This window comes from Triticum dicoccoides, chromosome 1B (genome assembly GCF_002162155.2).
Source record: "Triticum dicoccoides isolate Atlit2015 ecotype Zavitan chromosome 1B, WEW_v2.0, whole genome shotgun sequence".
Lineage (NCBI taxonomy): Eukaryota > Viridiplantae > Streptophyta > Magnoliopsida > Poales > Poaceae > Triticum > Triticum dicoccoides.
In genome coordinates this window covers 664,159,629-664,172,025 of record NC_041381.1, presented here as the reverse complement: position 1 = coordinate 664,172,025, position 12,397 = coordinate 664,159,629, and the positions used below count along the sequence as shown (strand labels likewise).

Below are 12,397 nucleotides of genomic sequence, written 5' to 3'. Positions count from 1 at the left end.
GGGGGGGGGTCGGTTAACTCCAGGTATGAGCAGCTCCTGAACTTGATGGATGGATGTGTGCACACATGTAATGGGGTATCATGGTCATGTTGCTTGGTGTGCGGAGGCAACCTCATTTTTGGACCAAAAAGAGGGGCGATGATGACGACGACTGGCTGAAACAATCATGTCTTGAGCAATCAAGACAGACTTGGCTTGTGGGACTAAACAGAGCTGAAAAAGTCAGTGTCAGCGTTGGAGTTGCCCTTAGAGCCTACCCTTGCCTCTATTGTAGCCTGCTTTTGTCGCTGATGTTGGATGATCTGTTCCTTGGACGGTCGTTCTGATGAGTGATAACCAGGGCAGTTCTCTTACACCATGATGGACCAAGAGATGTGGGTGTTGGCTTTGAAGATGAATGACATATTAACTGATAGACTGCCATCAAATGAAGTACAGTACAAATTGTACTACTTCGTTCGATCCATATTAACTGACGCACTAAGTGTGCAGTTAAATGATGAAATCATGTTTGATAATGATGGGACATTCAGCAATGACTACCTAATACCACTGCCTTCATGTCTTTGTCTTTCCATCTGGCAGTAGGTACAAGACTCGGCCTATCTTTAAAAGACTAAGCAAGTTAGTTAAGTTGATTGGCCTGATATATGTTTTTTTCCGTTCTAAGGCAGAAAATTGGCGTCGGAGAAGTATAGCGGATCATAAAAAATATTAGGTCATTTTATTTTAAATGCCATTTTACTTCTCTTTTAAAGTCCATAATTCAACTGTGCGCCCACAATTGTTATTGCCAGCAAACAAGTTTCTGATTTTTTGCACTAACAATTCTCACGATACTTATGCAGGATGAAGAATATGAGCATCTGGAGTATATCATTCGCGGTGAGCCAATGCTAGGCTACAATGCTTATTATCCTGTTCTTATATTATCTTGCTTACTATATTCTTCGTACCATAGGTTTAAAGCTTAATTCTACTTTTCTCTTGATGAATGCTTAATCTCTTAACAATAAATAGTATTCAGCCTTTTTACATGTGCTACTTCATTTCGATCTTACCAAAAGGAAACTAAATTCAGGACCACCCCTTGCTATCCAATACCGCGGAGAACTTGAAAGGTATTGTCACTGGGGCAATGAAGTGAAGCTCTGTCAGCACCATGTGAACAAGTTGTTTGCCATGTTCCGCCGCAAAAAACCAGATATCAAATACTATGTCTGCACCATCAACAAAACATTCACAAAGCCAGGCCAACGGATGGTGAACTCCTTCCTTCCACTTCATTGAAAAAAGAATTATCTTTACTTATGCCTCGCAACTAAATTACTTACCTGACTAATCATCAGAAGTACAACCTGCAGTATGCTTTTGATTCACAAAATTGACTTTATTGCGAAATAACGAAAAAACTGCATACACTGCTATTAGCACCAGCACAACAATTCTCATCAACTTTCTACATTTAACTTTAGAAACTAATATTCATAGAGTCTGATATACATGTTTTCTTCCTTCCTATTGTTCTCCTTCACTAGAGTACCATACATACAGAAACAACCAATTTACATCTTATACTCCACGTAGGAAGGAATGTAGCATGCTATGCACCCTTCTTTTGATTCCTGCCATTATTTACTAATAAATGTTGTCACTATCCATATTTAAACCTTCTCGGTGTAGGAGTGACAAGACACTCTCCAATCCATTCAATTAATTCCCTTTTTCTCATCAGTATTTTCAGGTCAACTACACTGAAAGCAAACTAAGAGATTACATTGACCCAGATTATGATACGCTCAAGGTCGGGCTTGCAAACAGTGTTCTACACGCCAATTGTCGCATCATGCTAGGAACCGACAAGAGAGCCACCGTAACAACCAACTGGTCTGAGTTTTGCCCTCTTGCAAAAATCCATGAAAGAGACATATGTGCCTTTCGTTTCAAGGTCACCACAAAGCAGCGCCCTGGTTCTCATCATGCATTGCCTTTAGATGAACCATCGACAGCAACGGAAGTCGTATCTAAATATCATCTAGCATTCTAAGGACTAATAAACAAGCTATATAATAGGATGGAACCTTCCTCTGTTTTTCGACAATGCTATCTGTTGCTTTTGAACAGCTACCACCTATGCTTTTACCTATATAACCTTTGTTATTGCTCCTCATTGATCTATTAATATGCATAATGCCCCCTTATCTATAATTATCTGTTTTTACTACTTTCTCTGTTTCAAACATCGAGTAATCACCAGCAACAGCAAAAATGCTAAGCAAGGAAGAGGCATGCGCTACCTGGCAGCGTCCACCTTCCACTCAAGGGACATAGCACTATCATCTAGCACAAACTGTTCGGAGAAACAGTAATCATGAACAGAGACATTAACAAGCAGTAAGTACTCATTATTTTTAGATCTGTGTCTGAGTTTTCCTATCACCACCCTTAAAATACTTAGCTTGCTGTCGGCCTTTGCGTCATTGGCGCAACGAGTCATCTAGTGTGAAGAAAAATCGAAACATGTCGATGCCGCAATGGCAAGCTCAGGACGAATCGTTCACGTCTACCACCCATTGCTCATCAGGTAGCATCTCCTCCACGAGCTTCCTGACGCGCACGCCCCTCCCATGCATGGCTCCCCCTCCTTCTCCCGCGTCTCCGCGGCGGCGGCCTCCAGCGCCCATTGTTCGCCATCACGTAGCACTAGCATCTCCTCTCGAGCTCCCTGATGCGCGCGTCCGTCGCCGCGCTCTGCTACGTCTTCTCGCGCACTTCCGCCGCGGCAAGCTCGCCGGACCGCAGCCTCGGCCTCCTCCGCGTGCCGCTGGGCCTCGTGCATCAGTGCCACGGCCACGTTACGCTGCAGCACCGCGACTCGAGGGCGCGCTGGAGGGGCGCCACGCGCTCGATGACTCCCCCGAGTGCCTCGCCGTCGGAGACCGCCTCCTCCTTGGCACCCGACAGCCGGCGACTGAGCGGCTCGGTGCTGTCCGTCTCGTATCGCACGAACGACCGCAGTCTCCTCCAGCACGGACACGCCATTGTTAGCGCAGGCAGGTGCAAATATTCCGAGTTCGAAGGGTTCTTTCGACCCGATCGTGCCAAGGTAGTAGGAAAAGAGTTAGCGTCCTATTACGGCACGGACCACGGGCAAAGAGTACGAATATGACGCGAACGATCACGGCCTTCCAACCGGAGTCGGCCGTGCCTTCAATAAAGGGTGCAACCCCCACGTCTCCACCTCACCTCACCACAACACCAACGCAAATCAGCGCTCGACAACATCCAACGAGAGTAGTAATACACGAGAGACCACGCAGCAAGTCGATCAACGAGAGTTGAAGGCGATGGTGAGCGCGGCGGCGTCAAAGAAGGCGGCGAACCGGCTGGTGGTGGAGGAGGCCGCCACCAACGACGACAACTCCGTGTGCAACCTCCACCCGGCCACAATGGAGAAGCTCTCCATATTCCAGGGCGACATCGTGCTGCTCAAGGGCAAACGTCGCCACAACACGGTCTGCATGGCACTGGCCGACGACACCTGCGAGGGGCACAAGCTCAGGATCAACAAGGTAGCCCGCTCCAACCTGCGCGTGCGCATCGCCGACGTCGTGTCCGTGCACCTGTGCCACGACGCCAAGTTCGGTAAGCGCGTGCACATCCTCCCTCTGGACGACACCGTCGAGGGCATCACGGGCAACCTCTTCGACGCCTACCTCAAGCCCTACTTCGTGGACGCCTTCCGCCCGGTCCACAAGGGCGACCTCTTCCTCGTGCGCGGCGGCATGCGGAGCGTCGAGTTCAAGGTCATGGAGATCGACCCCGCGGTGGACTACTGTGTCGTGGCGCCCGACACGGAGATATTCTGCGAAGGTGAGCCGGTCAAGCGGGAGGACGAGGAGAGGCTTGACGACGTCGGCTACGATGACGTGGGTGGCATGGGGAAACCGCTGACTCTCATCAGGGAGCTCGTCGAGCTGCCACTTAGGCATCCGCAGATCTTCAAGAGCATTGGCGTCAAGCCTCCCAAGGGCATCCTCCTGTACGGCCCTCCAGGGTCCGGCAAGACGTTGATCGCCCGTGCGGTGGCCAACGAGACCGGGGCCTTCTTCTTCCTTATCAACGGGCCGGAGATAATGTCGAAGATGGCCGGAGAGAGCGAGAGCAACCTGAGGAAGGCCTTCGAGGAGGCTGAGAAGAACACGCCCTCTATCATCTTCATCGACGAGATCGACTCCATTGCTCCGAACAGGGAGAAGACTCACGGCGAGGTCGAGAGGCGCATCGTCTCCCAGCTGCTGACACTGATGGATGGCATGAAGGCCCGTGCGCACGTCATCGTCATGGGCGCGACGAACCTCCCAACAGCATCGACCCTGCCTTGAGGCGATTCGGAAGGTTTGATCGCGAGATCGACATCGGCGTGCCGGACGAGGTCGGGCGTCTCGAAGTGCTCCGCATCCACACCAAGAACATGAAGCTGGATGAGGACGTCAACCTTGAGCTGATTGCCAAGGATACACATGGCTACGTGGGCGCCGACTTGGCCGCGCTCTGCACCGAGGCGGCGCTGCAGTGCATCAGGGAGAAGATGGACGTGATCGACTTAGAGGACGACACCATTGATGCCGAGGTCTTGAACTCCATGGCCGTCACCAATGACCACCTTAAAACGGCTCTCGTCGGCACGAACCCGTCTGCGCTTCGTGAAACCGTTGTGGAGGTGCCCAACGTCAGCTGGACCGATATTGGCGGCCTCGACGGCGTCAAGAGGGAGCTGCAAGAGACCGTCCAGTACCCGGTCGAGCACCCGGAGAAATTCGAGAAGTTTGGCATGTCGCCGTCCAAGGGCGTCCTCTTCTACGGGCCACCAGGATGCGGCAAGACCTTGCTGGCGAAGGCGATCGCCAACGAGTGCCAGGCCAACTTCATCAGCATCAAGGGGCCCGAGCTTCTCACCATGTGGTTCGGCGAGAGTGAGGCCAACGTGCGCGAGATCTTCGACAAGGCGCGTCAGTCTGCGCCGTGCGTCCTGTTCTTCGATGAGCTCGACTCCATCGCAACCCAGAGGGGCGGCAGGATAGGCGACGCCGGCGGCGCGGCGGACAGGGTCCTGAACCAGCTTCTCACAGAGATGGACGGCATGAACGCCAAGAAGACGGTCTTCATCATCGGCGCCACAAATAGGCCGGACATAATTGACTCGGCGTTGCTCCGTCCTGGCCGCCTGGATCAGCTCATCTACATCCCCTTGCCAGACGAGGCCTCGCGGCACCAGATCTTCAAGGCCTGCCTCAGGAAGTCTCCCGTGGCCAAGGACGTTGACCTTGGCGCGCTGGCAAGGTTCACCGCCGGCTTCAGCGGTGCCGACATCACGGAGATCTGCCAGAGAGCGTGCAAGTACGCCATCAGGGAGGACATTGAAAAGGACATGGAGAGGCAGAGGATGGAGAAAGACACCATGGATGTGGACGGCGGGCAGAAAGATGAGGAGATGGCAGAGATTAAGGCGGCTCACTTTGAGGAGTCGATGAAGTACGCGAGGAGGAGCGTGAGCGATGCCGACATCAGGAAGTACCAGGCCTTCGCGCAGACGCTGCAGCAGTCTAGGGGGTTCGGCACGGAGTTCCGCTTCCCGGCGCAGCCACAGGCGGCAGAAGCTGCTGCTGACACCACCTCGGCAGCTGATGAGGATGAAGACGATCCGTACAAGTGATCCAGGAACCATTGCTAGAACATGATGTACTAGAATAGAATATTATATACTGTTTTTGTTGTGTTTCCTCTTTGTCCACTTTATATTGTTGATTCTCTAAATGTATAAAATTTTCGTTCTTAAGAACTAAGAATTTACATCATATAAATACAGTACGTGATTTCGTGTGGCAAAGAAAGCGTACGTGATTTCGTGTCATTTTTAGGCAGTGAAACTAGCCTAAGCCGTTAGCTGAACCGTCCCTCTGTTCCTGCACAAAATTTGGAAGATACTCTGTTATTTTGGTTTGTCAGACACTTATACGCTTGAATATTTAACTTACTTGAGTAGAGGCAGTGTTGAACAGATGAGCCAAGGAAAAGAGTGGCCTGGGAGTGTCTAGTTATCAGTTATGTGTTTTTCCATTTCGTTTTAGCTCGTTTTTTATGTCCAGTCAGTTTGTGACACGTGTATTGTTGTAATTTCAGTCAATGCTCAGTCTGGAAAAAGTCTGTTTTCCATCCGGTTTCATGTCGAATTCTACCTTCCCGTCTTAGACCTTTAAGCAAATGTTTGCACTCAGCCCTTGCAAAAGCCTATTACCGTCCCACACAGACAAGAACAACCTGCTACTTAATTAGATGGTGTCGAAGACAATCATCATATTCAGTTCATTCAGAGTGTTGTTCTTGATGGTGGTCAGAACCGCTGCGCCAAACCGTAAGAAGGGAGGAATGAAAGACTACTAAGAACTAGACTCTAGCTCACTGACTGATAGCTTAGCCAGGTCATAGAGAAAATGAAGAAAGGAAAGCTGACTCCCAAATGAACTATCAAAGAACTAGGCATATGGAAACACAAAAGTGTCGAATAACTGAACTATGTGTCTTCCGTAGAATAACTGAACCCCGAGGGACAAATTGGAAATCAGTGGCAATTTGAAATGAATGAAAATACTTTTTCTAGTAAAAAATGAATAAAAATACATGGCAGACAAGACCCACAAACTCCTATAACCCTCACCAGTCACCACCTCGATCTAAGTCTGACAACAAAAAGCACATAAATGGAAACTGCAGAGTTGATGGCTGAATGAATGGACATAGACTAACTGAAAAGAAAGAAGAAAACTGATCTTCTCTCTTTGTTCAACGAATACTCAGGAAGAATGAAGTACTGAAGAACTCTAGGATGCATCTCATGCATGAACTCGAAATAATTTGTTGACCGTTGTCTTCAGAAACTTCCAACAAGCTCTAATAAATTTTGGATACTGACCGACCACATACTGATAATGCAATTACTTCCTCTGGTGTGCCAAGGATAGGGCTAACGGAGGACAATGCAAGGTGGCTTGGGACTTGGTCTGTGCACCCGCGTGGGCAGGTGGTCTCGGCATCCCCAACTTGGCCTGGCTGAACACAGCAATGCAAGCAAGATGGGCGTGGTTGCAGCGCTCGGACCACACTAGACCCTGGGCTGAGTTTAGCATCAATGTCCCGAAGGAGTGGAAGCAACTCTTCCAAGCAGCGACGGTAGCTACGGTGGGAGACGGAAAGAACACGTTCTTCTGGGAGGATATAGGTGGCTGCACGGGCGAAGAGCACAGAAAATTGCTCCAAACATATACTCCCTCCGTTCAGAATTCTAGATACATCCATTTCCGAGACAAGTAATTCCAAACGGAGGGAGTACAAGAAAGTGTGTAGCAAGGCAAGAGCAACGCGAACAGTACATCAGGCTCTCTCGGGGGGAGGTTGGGCACGTGATAGTGGACCGGAGCTCACCCCGACCCCTGCTCCAAGAATACCTGGGCCTCTGGGCTGCAGTCCATGACGAGTCCCTTCAAGAGGGAGCACAAGACTCGGTCTCCTGGGCTTGGGAGGAGAATCCTACATAATTTTGGAGGAGCCGGACGACGAAGCCTCAAAATCAGATAAAGATGTCTCCGACGCGACCGGACTAATGAAATGGGCTTCTTTAAATTATGCAATACGTTCACCAGTCTTGGATCTTTAGAAAAAGAAACATCGATTCATCTCAATCTTGAAGGAAGAGATCGACGATTCCAAGTTCTTTTACCCCACTCAGAAAAAGTTTTCCGCCGGACGACTCGTAGGGGGTGAGAAGGGCCCTGACATTATAGCCTGCAACTAATTCAGCTTCCGCTTCTGGGAGATCAGACGGAGCTCGATTAGTTTCTGCTAGACGAGGAGAAAAATGAAACTCTGAATTTTGTCCAATTTGAATCGATCTCAATTGATCCCTTGACAGTTCCTCGGAAAGTATCTCAGGCAATGAATGAGCAATTGACTGCACCCTTTACTGGTTCTGAAGTGTGACCTTTTTAAGATGTACCCTGAAAGGCCCCTGGCCCGGACGGCTATCCAGGCAAGCAGGACTGGATTCCATCACCGTCTGACGCACTTCACGCGTGGTGTGAGAGCAAGACCGGGTCCAGGCGCAGCGGGAAGGACATTTGGGCAATCCTCACTCTTGTAATGTGGGAGATATGAAAACACCGCAACGCAATTGTCTTCGACGGAGCAACACCTTTGATAAGTCATGTAATTGGTAGAATAGATGACGAGGGACGGGCGTGGAAGCAAGCGGGGCTGCTGAAAGGAGACATAGCCTCTTTCCTAGGAGAGTTGACAACGTGAGCTGCAGGGAGAGGATAGGCTTAGATGTTTCTTGTGTGGAATTGGGTTCCATGTAATTTGATCATGTAACACCAACGTGGAGGGGCTCTTTACCCCACTCCCTCCTTAATGCATAATATGCACTCTCGTGCGTATTCAAGAAAAAGAATTATCAAATGACAATGAAAACTAAATAACTAAAATGATAAATAGAGAATAACAATTACTGTTAGCTGCATGCATGCTCTCGTTCCCCTCCTTGCATGTCTGTTTTTCTTGGCTAATTGGTTACTGACAAAGAAACTTAGTGTGCACTATAAAGACTAAAATGCTGTACGCGTACCAAAAATTTAGGTGGACGGTTGACCTTAGCCTCACATTATTAAACACACACATACGCACCATGATGACGAGATACGTGGATAAAGTATTTCGTTGATGAGATACTTACCAGTTTAGCCATCAGAATATACAGGGCTTTGGTTTTTGCTGCTACAGCCACTAAAAAGTAACACCGCTTGAGCCCCGCCGGCAACAGGCAGCTCCTTCTTGGCTGCTACAGCCACTGGAAGTGACACCGCTGTCAGCGGTCTTGTACTGAAATGATAAACGAATATAGGCTGAAAACACAATTTGATAACTCATAAACTGAATATTGACTTAGGATGCCAGTGACACCCCCATTCAAACCATTTCTAGCGCGTTATTTGATCTGCAAATGAAGAATTGAAAACTGCGAAACTAAAAAGGAAATAGAAATGAAAATTGTCTGAAAACATGCTAAACTAGATAACTAACCTACCTATGTGTGGTAACTCAAAAAACTGAAGAAAATGCCACCTTAACACTGAAAATTACTGATGCAAAACCACTGACTGCAGATATAACTCTCTAATCCCAAGAAAAAAACTATTTACCATCAGCCATCTGCATATTCTTGTTTTTTATCAACAAACTCTTAAGCTAAAAATCCCAGAATTCTAGTTTGCTTTTGAAGAAAAGTGAACAGGAAGTTATAGAAATAGAGTCATTGTAAAACTTGGACTGAAGAATGAAAGTAGTTCAGAACTAAAAAATGAAATAACTTATTAAAGGAAAAAAATAATGACTAAGAAACAGATTTTACTGATGTAAAGATTGACCGAACATTTACTAAGAAAAACAGAAAAACAAAGGGGCTTAAAATCTAGATACTAACGAAAAGATAACCCAAACTGAAGAAAATGACACCTAACACTGAAACTAAACACGGAACTGAACAAAATGACACCTAACCCTAAAAGTACGGACGAAAACTGATGAAGTTGAGAAAAAGCTAAATGAAAGAGTCAATGAAAACTGAATAATTAATAAAAAAGAGAAAAAACAAAAGGTGAGATAAACTGAAAACTCAAGAAGATGACTAAATAATTAAAAGACGGTGAATGAAGCAAGCAAAATGCCAAAGAAAGTTACTAAAGTGAAAAAAACATCGACTGAAGAAAACAAAATGAAGAATGAACAAACTGAATAAACAAATGGCTGAAGAATGATACTGGAATAAATGCCTAAACTAAGAATAAAGGGATTGAAGGTAAAATGAAAACTGAAGAATGAAAGGAGAACAATGACAAGAAAAAGAAAGAAGTAAACGAAAAGTTTTCAATAAACAGTATGAGAAAAATGAGAAGGACTAAACAAAGAAAGGGAGAACAGCCACAAGACTAACGAAAGTGAATGAAAGAAAAAAGAAGGAAAGATTGCTCAAAAGGACTCTGATGAAACAACGAATGGGGACTACAAGTACACTTTTCTTCAGTGACTGACATGGTAAAAAGAGACACTGAAAAAACTGAGAAGAGAGACATTGATTATTCAGAATAACACCACAGAAGAAAGAAAGATAGATGAATACTAACAATATAATTTTCTTCAATTAATCTGAAGACTGATTGAAGAATGAATTAACACACAAGCAAATGAGCAAGTGTATATAAACATGACTTAAGAGATTCTTAGTGTGAAATTGGGTAGCACGAAGGGCAAGGAATGTGAGATTGTATCGAAGCGTCTCAATGCCCATACATGAGCACCCACATGTTATATATTGATATTGTGGTTTAGGTTACAAGAAAAGGTTGTTGGAGATCAACCGTATAGGAGATTACAGGAGGTATAAGATAGAGATAAGAAAATATCTAAACTATCTCTAGTTACAACAATATCAGCCAGATAAACCGGCGCACCACATCTCCTGAACCTATACGTTTAACACCCTCCCATAATAAGAACTTTACTAAGTTAAGATTACGCTTGAATTCTTCAAACGCCCTTGTAGGTAGCGCCTTTGTAAAACCATCAGCAACTTGATCTTTTGAATGTACAAACTGTATCTCCAGTTCTTTGCTTGCAACTCTTTCCCTCACAAAATGATAATCAATCTCAATATGCTTAGTCCATGCATGAAAAACAGGATTAGCTGAAAGATACGTGGCACCTAGATTATCACACCAAAGACATGGAGGTGGAGAATGATGTATTCCAAGCTCTGTAAGCATGGACTTAACCCATATAATTTCTGCCGTTGCATTTGCCAATGCTTTATACTCTGCTTCAGTACTTGATCTTGACACTATAGCTTGTTTCCTTGCACAGCATGAAATTAAATTGGGTCCAAGGAATATGGCAAATCCTCCTGTAGACCTTCTATCATCCAAACAACCTGCCCAATCAGAGTCAGAGAAAGCACTAACCAGTGTGGACGGTGACTTACAAAAAGTCAAACCAAGCCCTAGTGTACCCTTCACATATCTCAGTATGCGTTTGGCAGCTGTCCAATGTGATGTTGTAGGTGCATTAAAAAATTAACCAACTTTGTTCACAGCAAAAGAAATATCAAGTCTAATCAAGGTCAAATACAGAAGTGCACCAACCAAACTCTTGTACCTGGTGCCATTCTCCTGATCCAGGAGTTCTCCTTCTGCAAGAGACAACTTTTCTATGCTAGATAATGGAGTTGATGATGATTTACAACCCTGCAAGCCAGCTTTGTTCAAAAGATCAGTTGCATATTTTTCCTGTGACAGATGAAGACCACCTTCCTTGTTTCTCTTAACTTCTATGCCAAGAAAGAAGTGCAAATCTCCTAAGTCCTTAAGAGTAAACTCTGAATTTAAATCCTTCAACAAGGTTGTCACTGCTTCATTTGATGAGCTTGTAACAATAATGTCATCAACATAAATAAGCACAAAAATAGAAGTATGTGACTTATTGTAAATAAACAAGGATGTGTCAGACTTTGAAGGAACAAAACCAAGCGCTTGTAACTTTGAACTCAACCGAGAATACCATGCCCTAGAAGCCTGTTTCAGTCCATAAAGAGACTTATCTAGCCTGCATATGTGAAAAGGTTTGCTTTTGTCCTCAAAACCAGGAGGTTGTTTCATGTAATCTTCCTCTTCCAGGACACCATGAAGGAACGCATTCTGCACATCTAGTTGTCTAAGGCACCACCCTCTGGATACAGCAATAGACAAAACAAGACGTATAGTGGCGGCTTTAACAACGGGACTGAACGTATCTTCATAGTCTATGTCATATCTCTGTTTGAATTCCTTTGCAACAAGTCTAGCCTTATATTTGTCTACAGTACCATCTGACTTTTTCTTTATTCTGAATACCCATTTGCAATCAATCAAAATTTTACCTTGTTCTGAAGGAACTAGATGCCAGGTTTTATTTTTCTGAAGTGCTTGGAATTCTTCTTCCATAGTTTTTCTCCACCTTGCATCTTTGCATGCTTCCTGAAACATACTAGGTTCTCCTGTGGAGCAGGTTAAACCAAACCTAACTTTATAATTAACAGGTTGAATTACACCCGCTCTTAACCTTGTACGCGGCGGGGTTTGAACTTGCTGCACCACTGCATCAGAAACTGTCACAGACGATCCTGAAGACTGGTCTGCTACAGGAGTTCTCGGCGATCCCGGAGGAGATTCGCTGTTGGTGGCAGATGTTGGATCTTCTGTGGCCAGGCCAAGGCGTGACGTGGAGGCGGGAGGCACAGAAGATCTTGGCTCTA

General features: G+C 45.9%; 1 pseudogene; it reads left to right on the top strand.

Moving 5' to 3' along the window:
• The first annotated feature begins 3,347 nt into the window (after positions 1 to 3,347).
• On the top strand, positions 3,348 to 5,716 carry LOC119311714 (annotated as a pseudogene).
• Positions 5,717 to 12,397: the final 6,681 nt, after the last annotated feature.